At 44.8% G+C, this 21,006-nt stretch overlaps 1 long non-coding RNA gene across 1 annotated transcript in view; it reads right to left on the bottom strand.

Annotated features, from left to right (window-relative positions):
- The window catches only part of LOC112550301, a 65,181-nt gene that overhangs the window by 5,939 nt on the left and 38,236 nt on the right, over nt 1–21,006 (bottom strand). The window lies entirely within an intron of this gene.

Raw genomic sequence — 21,006 nt, forward strand, 5'->3', positions numbered from 1 at the left:
TTCAGCAGGCATGTCCATTTCCCTTCAACAGTCCAGTGGTTAGAAAGCTTGCCTAGGAAGTAGGTGACCTCTTTGCCTTCCTCAGGACCATTTCAGTGTGATTTGCATAAGCAACACTGGGAGAAGGGAATTGCCCTCATCCCTGGTCTAGAGGTTCTGTTACTTGATTTCTCTCTCTTTCTTGGAACAAAAAAATCATGCATTCCTTTTAATGCATTCAACAGAAGTCATGGAGAGTGCCCTCATTCTCTTTTCTTCTAGTCTGGTGGTTAGGCACTTGTCTGGGAGGTGGGAGTTGTGGGTTTGAACAATGGAAAGCACAGAGGCCATACCTTCAACTTGTTTGGGTAAGTGTTCTAACTACTAGGCTATTATATGCAAGATGGGGATCACTTCCACTATGTCCTCCTCCTTTGGCCTATTGTAAAACAAGAAATAGTCAGTTTTCTGTATCAGAAGGGAAGGGTAAGCACTAGGTAAAGAAATGGGTTTGAGGCTGTGAGTGCCAGATACCCATGTCCAACTATGAATTAAGTTTCATCTCTTTCTCAGACATTTAAGACACAGCCCTGTCTTGGGTTCGTGTAGGATGGCTCAAGCAACCCTTTCTCTTCAATATGCTGATTGCTGCCTGTGACTCCCATTTCTCTCCCATACCTTTCCTAATTCCATGTACTGGGGACTTAGGTACTCAACATAGATTTATGAGTTCTATTCAGAAGCCCAGGGCTTAATTTTCAGGGATGGAGATGTAAATCATTTGTATGCCAACTCTCATTGTAGACCTGGGCCCTAATGTCTGGTGATGCCACATCTGGAGTATTGTGTCCTGTTTTGGGCCCCCCACTACAGAAAGCATGTGACAGTCCACCAGAGGACAATACAAATGGTTAGGGGCCTGGGACACATGACTTCTGAGGAGAGGCTGAGGGAACTGGGCTCGTTTAGTCTGCAGAAGAGAAGACTGAGAGGGGATTTAATAACAGCCTTCAACTACCTGAAGGGGGGTTCCAAAGAGGATGGAGCTTGACTGTTCTCAGTGGTGGCAGATGACAGAACAAGAAGCAGTGTCCTTAAGCTGAGCAAGGGAAGTTTAAGTTAGGTATTAGGAAAAACTCTCTCAATAGGAGGATAGTAAAGCTCTAGAACAGACTACCCAGAGAGGTTGTGGAATCTCCATCCTTGGAGATTTTTAAGACCCGGGTAAACAAAATTTTGGGTGGGATGAGATAGTTGAGAATGGTCCTTCTTTGATCAGGGGGTTTGGACTGGATGACTTCCTGAGGTCCCCTCTATTCCTAATTTTCTATGATACTGTGTGTGATGACTGCAAGCTCACTAGGGGTAAAATACCAAATACACTGAGGGCAGGTCATTTTGTTTGATTAGCATGTTTATCAGATGCATCAGAATTGTTCACTTTCAAAGGATGTATCACAATTCACATCCTTGCTTCTTTTGCATATCTAAAGGCAAACCACAGAGGAAAATACTGTCTTATGCTAACTAAGGGTTTATCCTTTATGTTGTCACATATAATTTTGGTCAACCTGATTCAGCATACTTAATCTCCATGCTCACATGAATGATCTCCGATTGTATGAATGGTTTCCTAACAACGAAACCTGCAGCTTCTTAGAAACACCACTTTTTAAAGCATGCTGTGGACTCTTGCTTACCATTATGGGCACATCACTCTGGTGCTCTGATAGATACCCAGGCTGCACAAAGCTTAAAGTATTGCTTCAAATCTTTGAAACCTGGGTAGATCTAATAAAGCCTCTCCCTCTGTAATCTCAGGAGCAATGGGACTCTAAGAGCAGAAACAGATGTCACCTTTCATCAGCTTTGGGCAGCTATAAAAGTAATTATGACAGTACAGAGTAAAATTCCATACTCTTTGTTGCTTCACAAAGATTATGGCCACAACAAAAGGCAGTCGAGCAAGGCTGCCCATGCTCTCCAACCACCCTGGGCATGGGGGCCCTGTTCTGAGCACCCTTGGAATTCAGCCCCCTCAAAGCTTGGGAGGGCCTGCTTGGCTTCTTCGCTTACCCAAGCAAATCCCAAGAGACCCCACAGGTCCCTCTGGGTAAGCAGGGGAACCCCAGGTTGCTAAGACAAATCCTCAGAGATCCCAGGAACACATGTCTGTAAGTGGGGAAAGCCTGGCAGGTGCTTCCAAGGTTTAAGGGTCCTGAGCCTGCTGAAGAATTCCATGGGGTGTGCAGGACCAGGCCCCCCAAGCCCCAAGAGAACGTCACCCATCATCCTGCAACATTAACTGGCAGAAAAGTGTATGACATGTTTTGCTTGAGGGACACATGCAGCACAGCTGATCAATGTCATTTGGCAATGTGTATTTCCAGCCTAAGGGACAAGGTAACACAGAGTAGTCTCCCAGGGTGCCTGTACATGAGCATAGAGGCTGCTTTGATGCACTGCAATTACAGTGGCCCTCCCTCCCAGCATTGGAGCAAACTCAATTAATAGAGTCTGCTAGAGTGTGGTAATTACCATGTTCCAGTAGCCTTCCATGTCTCATGTCTCAGCATCCCTGCTCTCCAAAATGGTGGTGGGGGTACTTGAACTAAAGTTCATCAAAGCCACTTTAATTAAAGTGCCACCCCCCAGTGCAAAGTTTGAGAATAGTCATTTACCTTATAGCCTTCTTTGCCCCATTTTCCCGTGGCAACAAAATATAATGAAGATGGCAGAAGAGGAGAAAGTGACATTCTCTTTGAAGGAAATATTTCAACCCCCTTTGTAAGATCACTTGTCCTTCTGTATCACAGACAGGGCTCCATGTATACAGCAGTATTCTGGTGTAGCAGACTGGGAATAGCATGGCCAGTGTGTGCACATTGAAGGTATGTGTCTGTAATGCGAAGATAGTGCCATGCAGAAATACCCCATGCTGGCACTGGAATCAGAACCAGAATAGCTGCTCATTAGCCCATGCACAGTCATGCTGCTGACAAGCAGGGGATCTTTATGGCAGTGCAGACAGACCACAGAAGTCTGAGAATGGTACTGAATTTAGCTTGCAAGTGACCAAAACAATCAGCACAGTGTCCCTAGAGGTACAGACTCGGATACATTTTTATGCCCCCAATTCATTGCAAAAGGTGTACTGACAATGCAAAACTTTATTGTAGAAGTTGTGAAAGGAAAGTTGGATATTTGGAAATTATAATAACCTCCCCTAACATTAGGTTTCAGAGTTCACTCATCATCAGGGATCCTGGTTTTCCCCAATTAAAAAATGAATATTAATAAAAAAACCCTACTCTGATAAAAACCCCAAAGTCCATGATTAAATTGAAAGGCTCCTATGTATATAGATATCAGTTGAACACAATGTTTTATTGATATATTTACAGTTTTAAAGCAATTTGGAAGCCTACTAGTACTTCAGTCACTATAATAAAATAAATTCTAAATACCTATACCTTTTAATGTTTGATTTTGGGTTTTTCATCATGGAAAAATCAGAGCTTTTGCCATCCCCCCTCACTTACCAGGACACGGATCCAGCTGCAGTTGGCCCCCACACTGCTTTGGGGTGCTGAGCAGCCCTGATATGTCATTGTACTTCACTCCCAAGTCAGTCTCCCCCAGCCCTGCTGGTGCCCCTCACTCCCTGCCTACCTCCCACTCAATCCCTCCCTCCCAGCAGCAGCTCCCCCCACACACCAGGACTCATATCCAACTGTGGCTGTCCCCACAGCTGTGCAGGTCCAACTGTGGCTGCTCTACCATGACTCCTGGGATTTTCTCTGATTTTGCAATTTCTATCACCCTTTTTCATTCCTTTAGTCTATATGGTTAACAGAGAATGGAGTTAAATGTATATAAACAGCTGTAAATAAATACTTCCACTTTGCCTGCCTGACATTCGGGCCCCACCTGGATCCCTTTTCCTCAGGGAGTCTAATCTCTGCCCTCATTCTGGGCTGCAAAATTCCCTATGTCCTTTTTTCTCTTGGCAGTGGCCCTTTGTGGGACCTTTGGCTACACAGGCCCTGGCTTTGCCTCTAGGCCAGCCAGAACCCCAGGCATCTAGCCTCTGGCCATCCCTTGTGGTAGATCCTCTGGCCCTTCATCTGGTATGGTCCTGGCCCCAGCATGGGCCAGCGAGGTTATTTTGGGTAGGTTTACTGAGCCACTCACCCTCACTCCCATACAGGTCCACCTTCTTGGGCCCCTACAAAAACACAGCTTCCTTTCTACTTAGGCCGGCCTATGTGCAGTCCTTCAGGCCTGCCATATGGACACTACTCTGTGTAGCCCAATCACTCTTTCATGCACCATCACTGGGGCCAATACTCCATCCCACTCACTAGGGCTACTACACTGCCCCCTCACTAGGGCTCTTGGGCCTCCTGCCCCTTGGGTCTCAGGTCTGATGATGTGCCTGGACCCCTCACCTGTCCCCTCTGTGGAGTACCCACTGGGTCATGGGGGATGAGGCTTTACAGCATGCCATACTGATCTTTCACTAGGGAGGCACTGGTGTGGCATGTCCTGGGGACCACCCTGCCACAGGCTGCCCCACCACACCATCCGTGATGTCCTGGGGACCCCCCTGCCACAGGCTGCCCCACCACACCATCCGACCTTAGCAGGGTGTAGTTTTAGGTCACTCCTCAGGACCGAGAACCTCCTCCAGCCCCATAGTTCCTGCCCTGAACCTCCAGGTGTTCTGGGAGCAACAGCTCTGGCTGGGCAATGTTGTCTCTCTGGCTTCCTACCACAACTGCCAGCTCAGCTTTGAGGGCCTGGGTTTATACTGAGGCTGCCCAGCCACATCCTCCAATCCAGGAGCCCTCTTGTGGTCATGTGACTGCCTCGTTAAGCCACACCTCACCTGCTGGCTGCTCCACAGCCTATTTCAACCTCTTAAAGTGGCAGGCACCAAAGGTTCCCCTAACACAGGGTGAATGAATGAGCTTTAGTTAAAGTGACCCAGCTGCTATTTTTCAGTGCGGAGATCCTGATACACATGACGCTGGAGTCTACTGGAGTGTGATTAACCAAGTCAGCTCCAACACACTGTAATTACAGCATGTTGGAGCAGCCTCACTGCAAGTGTATAAGCACCCATAGAAAGAAGGATGCACGATGGGGAAGGGGCCAGGGCAGTGCAACCCTGGTCCCTCCCCTGCCATCCACCTGGAGGTGTGCAAGCACTGCCAACAATGTGATCTGGGCCCCTCACATCTCCCCACCATCTGCCCCTGGCATGACAATTCAAGGCATGGGTTGAGGTTGGGGTGTTTTTGGCACGCTGGCCTAAAATATTGCCAACCCCTGCTTTAGAATACTGGCATGAACTGTAGTAAAGGACATTGCGTTTTGGCAGGAGGTTGCTTTTCAGTTAAGTGTAAATTAAGATGGGTGTCATCTGTTGCATTTGCTGGTTTTGTTGGTCACAGCCTTAACATTATTATTGACATTTGGGGGTCTAAATGCCTGGCCTCTGTCCAGTTAACATCTAGATGTCCATTTTTTCTGTTCCCTCACTGAGGCTTTAACAAAATTAGTTATTTATATCTGAATGAATCCATCTCCTTTCAGGTTAAATGTGACTAATATTACATGAAGGAGCTGATTAACATCACCAAAGCAGGGTGGGGGGAAAGAAATTCAGCTATTTAATAGAATTACTCAGTACTATGCTGAAATTTAAGACAAGCCCCTTCAATCAACTTATGGCTGAAGAGTGGGTTTTTTCTCCTCAGTACTGTAGATGAGCTTTTTGGAATATAACCACATTTATTTTACCCCACATTAAAGAACTAATTACAAGAAAGCAAATATATACTCTTAACTGGCTCACTGAGCTTTATTATGATGTGTCTGAGTGACTTTTAAGCATAGGGCAGTACAACACAGTCAGCTGAGTTCTGTTCAATGAACTTGCATGCACATCTCTTGAAACCTGAACATAAATCCCTGTGGCACTAATGGCTATTATGTCATTCATATCAAGGAAAAAGCAGAGAGGCATTATATCAATCTATTTTTTTCACTTATTGGGTTCTGCAGGAATGATTGAGGGAAATTAACAGCTGTGAAATAAATTCTCAAATACCTGCAGGCAGGTCATTTTTGCTCAGAGACTATTAAAAATGGACGTATGGAGAATTGCTCTAACTCTGAAGATTGTGCTAGTTATACCAACAGTTCTAGAGATACCAACACAGTGCGTGCCTAGGAATACAGTCTCTCCTGCATGTACTCATTAATGCATTGCAAGCTTGTTTTTCAGATGGTCTTGCCAAAGTAACCAGATGTATAGGATTTGTCATATCTGTGAGGCATTCTTTTAATGGAGGTGCTGCTTTATCTGGGGCCCCCATTTTGCCAAGCAAGTGAGGGCAGTACTTGCCCAGGATAACCATAATTTAACGTGTTTGAAAGTTTTAGGGAGTCCCCATCCCTGAAACAACAAGTCCCCTTCTCCCCCCCCAAAAAAATCATTGATGATAGTAGTAGGTAAGTGCAGCCAGACCAGTGCCTGCTCCAGTGGGGATAGGGGTATTCTCCTAAGGTTCTACTCCAGCAGGTAATGCTGAAAGGTATGAATCACTCTGGTGTTCCCTGAGAGCCACAATGTCTTGCTGCAAACAAGGTAATATTTAGATCCTAGCCTTCTTAAAAGAAGCCAGTAAACAATGTTAAAGTGCTACAGGAAAAAAGGATCAGTTTACATATTTATATTATGAACCTCAATCTAATCTAGCACCTCCAAGGACAAACTACAGTGCAGTGTTAAGGAGGCAATATCCTGGTGATTGAATTAATAAACAATTGCTATTCAGAACATCTCTAAATTGCTTTTCTCTTTTGAGTTTATGGCTATTTTAAAAAATAGATGGAATTTTTTAACTATAAAGGGGGAAAATGGTTTCTGTGGGCACCTATACACATGATGGGCCTCTGCTCCGCTGCATGCTAATTAGCACATACCAGAGCTGGATCAATTAACTGAGTCTGCCATGAGTCTGCTGGAGTGTGCTCCAGCAACCTCCGCCATCATGTGTATTCAGCATCCCCGCATTTCAAAATGGCGCTGGGGGTGCTTTAACTAAAGCTCATTGAACGAGCTTTAGTTAAATGCCCCGTCACCATTTTGAAGCATGGGATGCTGAATACACATGATGCTGTGGGCACTTTAATTAGAGCGGCCCTCTGAGCTGCTCTAATTAAAGTGCCCTGGCTTCACCCCAGGAAATGTGTATAGATGCCCTGTAAATCACACTTTAGAAGTATCCTTTATATCAGTCACAAAATTCCATGATCCTGTTCTAAATATACTTCTGAGAAATATTTTTGAAAGATCATAAAAGCAATGATCATTCCTTTGAACTCATCTTGCCTTAATATTGTTAGACTGAGTAGGTTTCTTTTATTACTGTTTTGTTTCTGGGCTCATGATTTACCTTAATCATTTGCTGACAGTTGCAGCAAACTCTCACAAATTCCCACTGCAAAGTATGCTTGTTTAAGGTGTGACATGGGAATGTGGCTACTCACAGTTTAGGGCCAGACTACATTTTTTCCAGTGGCCTAAGTAGAAGTGGTTCAATGTCCTACTATCCTGGCAAAAATACAGCCTACTGTATGGCTGTTGTTCAGGGACCAAGATCTGAAGAGCATGTGCCCCTTTCTTTGTCATCTTTTTTTGGGGAAATTCGTAGCATCTATTGTTTAGTGTGTGTTACACCTCATCTTCTAGTAGCTGGTATACATTCAAGGATAAAAGTCTACGGTTGCAAGCTAGAAGAGTTAATTATGTGGCCTAAGTGGTAAAGATTTATAATACTGAAGGACTTAAGTCCATTTCCTATGGGTGACCAAACCAAGCCGAGGGACAGGAATCATTGCATTTGTACTTTGTGTGTGGCACTGGAAGGACTACAGTTATGACTGGCCTCTCAGTAGAGCTGTGAAAAAGGGAAAGCTTCTTTTACAGCAGTGGTTCTCAACCTTTTCCAGAATCAAGGAAATCCCACTCCCCTTCCCCCAACTTTGTGAATTGAGCAGCACCCCATTTCAAAATCTAATTTATTTATTACAGTGCTTACTTCCCTGAAGAGGGATCAGGCAGGAAGAACCTGAACCTCCTCTTATCTGCTTATCTTCTTGCTTTTCCTGTGGCACCTTTGAAAGGATTTCATGGCACCCTAGTGGTCTGGCACCTGGTCTGAAATCACTATTTTAAGGGGTTTGAAATAATAACCTCCTTTTCTTTTTTGTTGTTGTTATAAACAATTTTTTATGCAAGCCCAACATTTCTGGCATGTGACTTTCAGCCAAGATGTTTGGAATTTCTAACAACAATTTAGATAATTTTCATGATTATATGGTCATTTTGTGCTACTTTGTCTCTTCTGTTATGTATTCTCTTCCCACCTTCTCATGAATCAGAAGATAAATATACTATTATGGGTTTCTTCCTTCACATTCTGAATTGATTTTGCAATCATATGATGGTACAGGCAGCCTAGCAAAGAAAACAAAGATATTCATACAAGCTGTTTATAAAAAAAAAAGTTATTAGTCCACAGCTGCAAGGAAATGAAATTACATAGGCAGTTTAACAGATATTTGTAAAAGTGTGCATATCTAGAGCAATCACTTAAATATATTTATTTTCTAGGAGCTTAATATAATGCTGGGCTAATTAATTTATAAGCTAATGACTAGTTAGTATAGTTACTAGTAGAGTCCTTAAGCAATAAACAAGCTGTAGTAATATTCTATTCAGGTGCTAAATGCATATAATTTAATTTTAAAGGAAAGACTCAGGAAATTAATTGACACATTATTAATTGCATTGGAATCAATTTGGAGTGTATTATTGTAATTTAACCATCTGTGTGCTTTAGGGCAATTAAGTATCATGAAACATACCACCCTGTGGGTGACACAGTTAGAATACAATAATGTATCTTCCTCATCTCTGTCATATTCTCTCTTCCCCTAAAACATACAAAGCATTTCCTTGTAAAAAGGAATTCAGTTTTTTCTGCGTATCAAAACACACAGATCTTGTCCTATATATTGTTTAGGTTTTTATTAACTATATCAGGGATGCTCAAACCCTGATCCATGGAACAATGTGCACATCTACACATATTTAATGCACATTAAAGCATTACTAAAAACTGTGCTATTTAGTTAATGCACATTCAAACTAGAATGTCAATATGCTTTAAGCATCACTTAAAAACCGTGCTCTTTAATTAATGCATATTGACATGCTAATGAACATCTATTTTCCTAGTACCTCACAATGGAGGTACTAGATTTAATGTGCATTAACTAAAGCACATTAATGCACATGTACATGCTTTCATTTTTGTCACCCAGCCTGAGCGACTCCCCACAGATTTGAAATGTATCAGTGAGGGAGAGGTGGCAGTATTAATTGCCACTGCCATGCTCCCAAATTTCCAGACCTGTGGGGAGCCCTGTGGACTGGTTAAATGGCCCTCCATGCTAGATCACACCAGCCTGTATCCAGATCCAGGTTAGCAGAGTCAGGCCTGTGTGCAGCTGAATCAGCACACACAGGATTGAGCTGGCACGCTGGACTGGGTTAGCATGCAGACAGATCTAGATGCACAGGTTTGAGCTGGTACACAGCCAGATCTGGGTATGCGGGGTAGGTTCATGTACTGGATTGCATCTCTGTTTTTTGAGGTATCTGACATCAAGACTTGAGAAGAGCTGGCTACTGACTGACTCCAGTGATGCCACAACTTCAACCAAGTCACTGCCAAAAGGTACACAAGACCAGGAAAGGGCTTGGTGTGGTATCAGGGGGACCAAGAGCCCAGAGAGAAGGGCTGAGAGGGGACCCAAGGCTTCAGGAGCCCAGAGAGGAGCTGCATAGGCAACCACAGGAACCAGGAGCCTGAAAAGGGGCTGCATAAGTGACCACAGGGTCCAGTGGTCCAGAGAGGGGCAGCATAGGCAACCAGAAGATCCAGGAGCTCAGGGAAGGGCTATACAGGTGACCAGAGGGTCCCAGAGCCCAAAGAGGAGCTGGGATTATTGAGGAGCCCAGAAAGGGGCTGAGTGGAATGAACATAAGGTGACATCAGTGAGCGATAACACCCACAAGGCATGGGGCATGGTGGAGGGAAGGATGGTGACATGCAATGAGCCCTTAAGGCTGCAGAGAGATGGACAGGGTGGTGGCCTATTAAGCCTGAGGGCTGAACTGAGACTAGGAGGGTCCAGGAGAGGCAGGATAGTGATTTGCACAGGCTCACTCTAAAGCCCATGGGCAGCCTCCTTTACATAACCTTCAATAAGAACAAAGAGTGGTGGGCGAGCAATCAGGGGAGGGCTATACTAGAGCCAGGCAGGAGCTGCATGGCCACCAGGGGGCATGGCAGCTGCCCCTGTGGCCTGGTTCTGTCACACTAACCTTCACTAACTCGAACAAGATCTTACTATATAAGGCTGTGGTAATCCCATCTCTTCTCTAAGGCTATGAAGCTTGGGTGACCTATGAGGACAACCTTAAAAGTCTGGAACACCATCACCAGCACTACCTCCATGAGATCCTTGGCATAATGGCATAAAGTGGGAGGATTGTCACACAACTGCTAGTACCCTCATCAACACTAACACTACCAGTGGAAGCACTGGTTATTCAACATCAACAGAGGTAGACAGGGTACCATGTGACCATGCCTGATGCATGTTTACCAAAATAACTGCTATAGCCCCAACTCAGCCAAGGAGAAAGGACATGTAGGGGCCAAAAGAAATGCTTCAAGGACACCTTCAAGGTGAACATTAAGACGTGTGGCATTGACACCACAAACTGGGAAAAACTAACCTGGATAGGGCTACATGGTGATGCCTTGTGCAAGAAGGTACATCTTACTTTGAGAAAAACCATCTCGCCCTGGAGGCAGAAAAATGACAAAAAGGAAAGGAAAGGAAACAAGACCGAGAAATCTGTGGTCCAACCTTCCCTTTAATCATCACCTGTGGGATTTGCCAGAGTCTTCAGCTCTAGGATCAGCCTTCTTAGACATCAACAGACTCATTTACAACCCTTTACTTGACCCATGGGAGTGATCATTCTCAATTGTGAGAGATTGCTACCATGACCTCCAGCTAAATCTGTGGAATGTTAAGCAGTGTAAAAGTTAGAATGTGCTGTGAGCAGTCACACATTAAGGGTAAATACCATTTTTGACTGCGCAGCTCTGGCTTGCCACTAGAGAGCCAGTGAGCAAGGGTATAGCTAGGAGCCAGGACACACAGACTCTATCCTTGCTTTGGGGAAGAGAGCTGAGAGTGGTGTATCCTGGGATGCTGAAGGATGGTTCATTTTATCTTGATGGAACAGATTAAAGTTGCCCTAACATAAGCTAGATATCACAGCTCAAAGTTAACACTTTCCTGAAGTGGTGTAACTTTGAGATGCTCAGAGGGCACTTAACATGAGTGAGTGAGCATTCCCCTGTAGACACTCACTCATGTTTGGTGTTCCAATCAGAAGAGATGCAGGCTGAGTAACTATTACAGCTAAGCAGCTACACTTAACTACTTAAACACTTTGAGTACAGACAGAAGTGACAATTTTTGGCCAATCTAGCCACAGAAAGCAGCTTATAGCTGTGACCAAACAGAAGTACATGACTGCAAACAATTAAAAAAATGGCCAACCAGGTGAAAATCTGACCCCTCATTGCATGAATCAGATAAAGACATTTCAAAATATAACATCTTTTGTAACTTGTGCCTGCCCTGTCACAGTTTTCAGAATGGGATGGGGGAGAGGGAGCAGAAGAGGTTCAGTCTGGGGGTTTTTCATGCCCCCACCCCACCCCAGAGGGAAGGATAGGTGTATTCCCACCCCCCCGCCCAAAGTGGAGGGCTCCAATTCACCCACCCCACCCTTCAGCACCAGCTGGGGAGCCCCAAGAATGAGCTCCCTCTGCTGCCTTTCCCCCCTCCTATTCTGAAAACAGTGACCAATGGCAGAAAGCCCTGGCCATTGCTATGGGAACCTGGCTGCAGGCTCCTAGATCACAGCTAGATTCCCCTCCCCCCTGGAACCAACAATGAACTTCTGTTTGGTCTGGGGTAACATTGTAACTCAGAACAATTTGCAGGAGTCCTTCTGAGTTACAGCTGGGAGCTGCACTTCTGTCTGAACACTTTAAGTTATGAGGAAACTTCTTTTTTCCCTTTTTTCCCTTTCTGTTTTATGTTTTATACCTCTGCATTTGTAATGGAAAAACTGTAGATCAAGTTATACTACTTAACGAAGTATTGTAAAATATAATGTATCACAGAATAAAGACATTTTAAAAGGTATCAGTAAATATGTAAGAAGTTACTTTGGAAAATAGAAGCTGTCTAAAGGCATTTTATAGCAGAAACCTTCAGTTTGAGGAAGCTTTGTTGCCTAGGCAACCTGATTACAAAGTATAGCAAATCATGTAGACCACGCTGTCTACTTTAAATAGAAACATGATCAAAAAGATAAACCAAGATATATAAAGATATCTGTTTTGCATTAAACAGGATGATTGATTCATAGACTCATAGATTTTAAGGGGCTGGAAGAAACCTTGCAAGATCATCGGGTCCAGCCCCCTGCACTAGGCAGGAAAGACAACTGGGGTCAGGTGACTCCAGCGAGGTGACCATCCAGTCTCCTCTTGAAGATCTCCAGGGTAGGTGATTGCACTACCTCTGGGAGGAGTTTATTCCAAAGTCTAGACACCCTTACTGTGAAGAAGATTTTCCTAGTGTTAACCCTGAAAGGAGAGCCACGCGCATGATCAGAGGGCAAGAGAACAGGCCTTATGAAGAGAGGCTGAGAGCCATGGGACTCTTCAGTCTGGAAAAGCGCAGGCTCAGGGGGGACCTGGTGGCTACTTATAAGTACATCAGGGGTGTACATCAGGATCTGGGAGAACATCTTTTCACAAGAGTGCCCCAAGGAAAAACAAGAACCAACAGTCATAAACTCCTACAAGACCATTTTAGGCTGGACATAAGAAAAAATTTCTTTACGGTCCAAGCCCCCAAGACCTGGAATAGACTCCCTCCAGAAGTGGTGCAGGCACCTACTCTGGACTCATTCAAGAAACACTTGGATGCTTATCTTGCTGGGATCCTTTGACCCTAGCTGACTTCCTGCCCCTGGGGCAGGGAGCTGGACTTGATGATCTTTGAGGTCCCTTCCAGCCCCAACATCTATGAAATAGTCTTTCAGGAGTTTGTGGCCATTACTCCTGGTTTTCCCCAAGGGTGCCCTAGGGAACAGTTGTTCACTGAGCCCTTGATGTATTCCCCTGATGTAGTGGTAAGCTGCTACCGAGTCCCCTCTTAGTCTTCTCTTTTTTAGGCTGAAGAGACCCAAGTCCCTCAGCCTTTCCTCATATGGCTTGCCTTTGAAGTCTCTGATTGTATGGGTGGCTCTTCTATGGACTCTCTCAAGCTCTTTCACATCCTTGTTGAAGTGCAACGCCCAGAATTGGATGCACTACTCCAGCTGCAGTCTCGCCAATGCTAAGTAAAGCGGAAGAATCACTTTTTTGGTTTTGCTTGAGATGCATCAGTTGACGCATGCCAGAGTATTGTTTGCCTTGCTGGCTACAGCATCCCACTGACAGCTCATGTTCATAGTATGGTCTATTATTACCCCATAGGTCCCTTCCAGGCCTGGTGCTAGTCAGTTTGGTGCCACCAAGACTGTAAGTATGTTGGGGATTGTTCATCCCCAGATAGAGCACTTTACACTTCTTAACATTGAACTTCATCTGGTTCTGATCCGCCCAACTTGCCAGCCTATCCAGGTCCATCTGTATCTGTAGCATATCTTCATGCATGACCACGCTCCCCCATAACTTGGTCTTGTCTGTAAACTTGGCCAGTGAGTTATTCACCCCTATAACCAAATCACTGATAAAGATGTTGAAAAACACTAGACCAAGCCTGGACTCCTGAGGGACACCACTGGCCACTTCTTACCAAGACAACACAGATCCATTCATTAGAACTCTCTGGGTCCTACCCTGCAGCCAGCTTTCTACCCACCTGACTGTTGAGCAGTTAAACCTGCAATCCTCCAATTTTCCCATGAGAACATCATGGGATACCAGACCAAAAGCCTTTTGGAAGTCTAGGTAGACAATGTTGATCTGCTCTGTATTATCCAGGTGGCGAGTTACCTGGTCATAGAAGGAGATGAGATTGGTAAGACAAGACCTGCCTATGATGAAGCTGTCCTGGCTGTCATTCAGAATTCTGCTTTCTGCAAGCATATTGCACATAGACACGAGGTAGACACATGAGCTGAGTGTGTGCAGTAACTTATGCACTGACTAAAGAAAGTCCTTCCATGTTGTAGCTTCAGTACCAAGAGGTTAGGGCATTCACCCAGAAAGCCAGATGTGTAAGATCCATGCTCCTCTTACTTAAAGGACATTTGAATCTATCTGAATTTTTAGGACAGTGCTATAACTACCACGGTATACCATTTTGTCCATTCACTAGCCACATGTAACAGGGCAGTCTGTTCCCTTGCGAAGGAACAATCAACCCCATTAAGAAAGCCCAGCTACAGGACATTTGCATAAGCTGGAATGTCCCCCACTGGGAGCTTTAAAAGCTCCTAAAAGAGTGAGCAGAGGAGAGGAGGAAGCAAGCTGTGAGTGGAACAGTGTGCTGCTAGGAGGGGCCAGGCCACTGTGCTATGGCTTGAGCAAAAGAGGTTCACCGCCTCATGTCTGGGACAGGGCAGAAGTATTTTGTTGTTTGTTTGTTTGTTTAAAAGAGTGTGGCTCAGAGGCCTACTTAGCTACCAAAATCATAGAGTCAACAATCCTGGAGTATTTGCAACGGATATTTCTGGTGGGAGTGGACTTGCCAACATGAGGTTGACAGAAAAAGGCAAAAAACAGATTATTTTGACCCAGGGTTTACCAGGATGTTAAAGACATGGTTGATTGCCTTTCTTGTTGTCTGCACCAGCTTCCCCCCTCTTCAGATTCCCTTGCAGCCTACTAGCAGGAGCTGTCCCCCGCTTCCCCACAGGGGGCAGGGAACTTGGTGTCTGGCTAGCATGACTGGCTGGAATGCAGACAGGCAGTGCTGTGAGTAATCAGGGGCCTCAGGGTGCCAGAACAAACCTCCTCCACCCCCACCAGGAGGGAAATGTGAATGGGTTCATCAGCCCTTGCTTGCAGCCCCCCCACCAGACCTATGCCAACCCCCTGCTGGACAACTCCCCCTGCGGTCTATTCTGGCCTCCCCCCAGCCTCAAGCAAAAGGGGCTGGCTGCACTGGGGGCTTGGGCTGCCCTCTCCCACCACCCACAATTTATTGAAAGAAGTGAGAATCTAGAGTCTTTATTTTTTAATTTCTTTTATTTAACTTTAGTCAAATAAAAATGCTTTAACCTTTATATAACGCACCTCCCCCCCCGCCCATGTCCCAGGTCCATGTTTTTTTCACTTCCTGACATGCTGCTCCATGCTTCTCTGCCTCCAGGCACACTGCTCCCTGTCCCACCCCCGGCAGGGAGAGCCCTGGACACGCACCTACTCCCCAGCCCTCAACTGGCAAGTCTGAGCAGTGCACATTAGAGAGGGTGTTAACTCTTAACATGACACAGTTCATTAGCTCTTAATTAATAAGCTTAATACCAACTAACGTTCCTTACAATTAGCAAACTCGAACATGTAATTGCACCCTAAGAAGCCCTCCCTTCCAGAACTGTTGTTTTCACAAGGATATAAGTCCATTCTAATTGTCACCTTCCAAGGCCATTGAAAAACTGGTTCAGTTCAGTTCCCAAAGTCTCATTAAAAAAAAGAATACATAAACCAATCAGAGAATATTTGTTAAAATAAACCATGTGTAAATATAGGGCATAGCCTCGAGGGAAAATTGGAGAACTGCACATTCAATAATCCTCCCTTCTCCTGAGTCTTCCTAGCCAGTAAGAAGCTACATTGCCAGAAAAGATGCAAATAAGTGCTTATTGCTGTGCTTTGGGGTGTAAGCAATAAAAAGTCAGGCTGTAGGCCTATCTTTTGCATTGTTTATCAGTAACCAACCAACCAGTTTACCTGTAATCCAGGTAACACCTTTAAAAAATCACTTCAGTCACTTCACTGTTCAGAAATCACAGACTAAGTGACCTTTTCAATTCATATCATGGGGGAAAAAAGTTGATCATGCCTGACTAGAAAATTATGCATGCAGTTTCTGAGTAGTGTAGTGCAGAAAATGACAATTCCCCAAAAAATGTTATCTAAAAGTTCCAGGTAAAGCTCCATGTAACAGAATACAGCATTTCTATTATCAAGTCTTGGGATTCCCCCTAGGCTAAGTACAGACATTCAGAAAGCCCAAGGTGGAATCAATCTAAGTTACATGGTTTTCTGTAAGTGGCCTAGGTTAGTATACATGTTCACTTTTTGGTGGGGCGGGGAGGAGGCCTGCAGGCTGGGGGTGCTCCTGCACACCTCCCAGCATGTACCACGCGCTCCCCAGCTACTGGAGACTTCTGAGCACAGCTGAGTGCCCAGGCCATTCATGAATGACTGCCTGGGCATGGCCAAGCATACCCCAACATCCCCTCTCCCCCAGTACTCTGTGACCCTGTAGCTGCAGGCCAAAAAAGCCTTGCAGCACCCTCGGTGCCCATGGCCTGGGTACCTACCAGCAATGGTTAAGCTACAGAGGTCACAGGTCACAGGTCACTCCAAAACACCAGAGGTAAGCTTCCCGCACCAGATCCTGCACAGGCAGTGGGGGTCCATGCTGGGGTCTTGGTGGAAGGGTGCCTAGCTCTGGCCACTGAGATCTGTGTGGGAGCCAGGGTTGGACTCCATGGGGCTGTGCCTAGCCATGAGGGCATGGGATCCCTGGCTGGGTGTGTGGGAACCAGGGTCAGGCTCCATGGGGCTGTGCCTGAGCCTGGGGGCATGGGGGTCCCTGGTTGGGTGTGCGAGTGAGGAGTGTGGGGGGTTGCGAAGGAGGCTGGTGTGCCAGAGGACAGCAATCTAACTTGAATCAATAAGAGATCTAGTACAGAAGTTCAAGTCACCAGTCTAACCTAAATCAATTTTTAGACTGGTCTATGTGTGCCAAACTTCTTTATGGTTTTGGGTTTAGATCGATTTCCGATCACTTAGACCAGTTTATATGTAATGTCTGTACCTGGCCCTGGGCTCTGAGTTTTTATAATTATAAAGTAACTCAGAAAACATCATAATTTGCAATGAGTGGCTCTGTAAAATAGCTTGCCAATACAGTTAGCTTTGTCACTGAGCAGAGCCTTTCAGTTTCTTCTTGCTTCTAAACCACTAATGAACCCACTCTAAGTAGGGAGAAAGAGCAAACACTGTCCTTATTCATACTGCTGGCATTTTCAAATATATGAGTGTCAACACTGTCAGGTTCTAGATTGAATCAGTTGCCTATAAATCTGGCAACGAGACAAACATTTTAAAATCCTGTGCAATCCACAGAACTTGGGAAGGCTCGCTAGTTTTAGGCATGAATGAAGCACTTTCTTTAGCCAGGTGTTGGGGAACTAAAATGTTTCACTAAATTTACTAACATATCCATAAGAACACTGCTGCAAATAGTCTCCATTTCCTCTAAGTCTGTAAGGTGCTACTCCCAAAGTGTAAACGAACAGTGATTCATTAGCAGAATGACATAGAAAAACAGATGACTTTGCAAATCATGAATGGGTTATTCTTTTGCTTTGAGTTTTGGTAATGAATCATTTCCCTTTTGCTCTCCTCCCTTCTTTTCTACTTGGACAAATTTCCTATTACTTACTGTTCCCTTCTTGAAGGAATTAGCATTACTGAAACAAGTCTCTTTCTAACAGAAAACAGTGGAGGAGTGGTCACCCATGAATACATTTGTAAGTTTTGACTACCTCTCTTTCACTACTTTATGTTTGGCTATAGCCCCTTGTTACTATTTTCTTTGCTGATGGAGTAAATGCTGCATAAGGGTCTGGCCAAAGGAGTTCTAAAAATAGTTAAAGGAAACATATTTTGATAGAAATTGCCTACAGCAAAAATTCTGTAGCTTTTCATTTTCCAGGCCACTTCAAAACAGAAAAGTCTTCTAGACCCCTCCTTTGCCAACATCACAGGCCCCCCACTTAGTTTTCAAAATGCTTCATTCCAGCATACCCCCAGGGAGGACAGTGTGGACTGCAGTGTGGACTGCAGCTTGAGAATCTTTGCTTTGCTTGGACACTAGGAGTGTCCGAAGTGGGCCCTATTTGATCTGGATTTGGATTCGGCCCAAATCGGGGACAGTGATTCAATTCGATGATTCTGATCACTGCCCCTGATTCAATTTGGCCGAATCCAAAACTGAAGATTCGATGCTGATTCGGAGAATCAGTGATTCAGACACAGACACAGCTTTAAAAGTTTTTTTCTACATACCTCTAGGTAGCAGGGGCTCATGAGTGCTGCAATGCTGGGGTGCATGGAGTGTCCCACAGGAGTGCAGGGGGCCCTCCACGTGCTCAGCGGCAAACCCAGAAATAGACTAGAAGCACTTCTGGTCCACTTCCAGGTCTGCCAGGGAGTGCGCTGCCCACCCGCCCCCCATCCCTGGCTCGGCAATTGGCCATGGGGGGACCCTGGGTGCCCCCTTAGACCCAGGAGGCACTAGTCACTGAGCCAGGGGGACATGGCGGGGGGGGGCAGTGTGCTCCCTGGCGGACCCAGAAGTGGACTGGAACTGCTTCTGGTCCATTTCTGGGTCTGCTGCTGAGTGCACTGGGAAGCCCTCTGCAGTTCTGTGGGACACTCCATGCACCCCAGCATTGCAGCACTCATGAGCCCCTGCTACCTAGAGGTATGTAGAAAAAACATTTAAAGCTGTGTCTGTGTCTGAATCTCTGAATCTTTCCAAATCTTCCAATTCGATTCAGAGAAATTAAGGGGTCCTCTGATTCAATTAGGATTCAGAAATTTGGCCACCGAATTGGGCCAAATCTCTGCCAAATTGAATCAGGGAACAAAGCTTCACACAGCCCTACTGGACACCCATTCTGCTTTCACATACCTTATAGTCATACTATCATATTTAAACATTCCTTTTGGCACCTTGTCTTCTCTGGCAGCATGCTGCTGCTGGATCAGTGACATTTTGGTTAAAATATAAGCTGGTATCAGCGCACAAAATATGGCTTTAATCAACTACCTTTTGTTGCTGGGAAGGGACTGCTTGCATTGATGGCTGTTCCTAAAAGCACAAGCTCTCTAGCTGCATTGGACTGGTGCAGAGCATCTTTTCATTCACATCTACATGCAACAATAGCCACTGGATACAGACACCTACAATCTGATAGAGTCTGACCCTATCATAAGGATGTAATCGTCTATCATAAGGATATAATTTTATAGCCATCACTTATATGTTTGGGGCCTGAAGCTCTGAAGCTTGGGGCCTGAAGCTTAGGGCCTGAAGTATGCCATGCCTCTCCTACTATGCCTTCTATAGGGATGTTAAGGGATACTTTCCATGCTAATCATCTTGAGCTCTTATATTCTGGGAGGCCTGGGATAAAAAATAAGTCTGGCCCATCCATAACTGTGCAAGAGGTTAAAAGTCTCCTTGAGGAGCTCCCATTTTGCATCCACGTCCACTTGGGATTAGAGACATTGAGCTCAATTCACCATTGTCCTGCCTTATGCAGTGTTTTACACTGATGCAAAGTGGGTGCAAAATGTTACCAATCTTAAGGGTAGCAGATTCTTTCTACACAGTGGTGCAAATAGCAATAAAAGGGAAGGAATAACAGTGCACCAGGTCCAGTCACTCCAACTGCTTCCCACATGAGAGGGGATCCCTTATGTGAGAAATATTGGAGGAAAAAGATGTCATGTTAATTTTCTATATTTTCTTCCTTTTTAAAATGTCTTTGGCAGCTTCACTGCATTCTATTGAGCTCATGGCTTTTCCTCAGAAGTCTTAAAATTGTACAGGCAAATTGTAAACCCAAAGATGGTTGGTGGGTTTTTTTACCTTTATCTTATTGTAAATCTAGTGTTCATCTGAATGTTGCCTAAAGCAAAATATTTAATAAATATGTCACATAGTGGAATAACATTGCAACACTCCCACATAGCATCTGCAAATATTAGTTACCTGGCTACATAAACTTTTGGCTTGGTATATTTCTTGCTTGAATTACAATGTTCTCCAGGGTTTTGAAGGCAGAAAAATGGCTCTTGCATGGTCATAAGTGCAATTTCTCCCAACATCTGGGTATGACCAATTCTTGCCAATCTATTTCTAGACCAGAGTTTTGATAACTTCACAAAGGGCTAACTCCAACTCTCTGAACCATTTGGACTTTGATATATTTTGATACCTTTGATACAGGGTTGTTTGTTATTTGAGGCAACGTCTTCATAGACTGAGATCGACATAGTTTAGGACCCAAAGCCATGGGTTCCTTAGCAGTTCCAAAAGGCACAGAGCATCTTCAACTACCATTAAAAAACACCAGAAATTAAGACCATTCAAGATGAAGCTGTCACAAACCTGTTTATGGGATGCCTGCAAGTTTCTCCCTGCTGTCTCACTGCTTGTCCCAAGGAACTGACTGTGGTTGCCCTAGGATAACTTTATGAAGTTATCCCACAAGTCCCAGCTCCCTGCAAGTCCCAGCTCCACTGCCTTACACTGGACCTCTCAAGGGAATCTTTGCCATGGCTTCCCCTTTGGGTTGTAAAAGAAATGTTAGCTCCCCCTTTCCTTAAAATGGGCTAGCCTGGAATATCACTCACCCAGGTATTACTCTTAACATAGGCAATCAAAAAGGAGACAAAGCAACAAGGATTTATTATGTAGGAGAAAAGAAGCAAAAAATGACCATAAGTTTGGAGATGGAACAAAAAGGAGCAGTCAAGTTTCTTACCTTCCCATCTGGCTATAACCTGCCAGTGTTTTTAGAGATCC

The sequence above is a fragment of the Alligator sinensis genome, unplaced genomic scaffold (assembly GCF_000455745.1).
Source record: "Alligator sinensis unplaced genomic scaffold, ASM45574v1 scaffold353_1, whole genome shotgun sequence".
Classification (NCBI taxonomy): domain Eukaryota; kingdom Metazoa; phylum Chordata; order Crocodylia; family Alligatoridae; genus Alligator; species Alligator sinensis.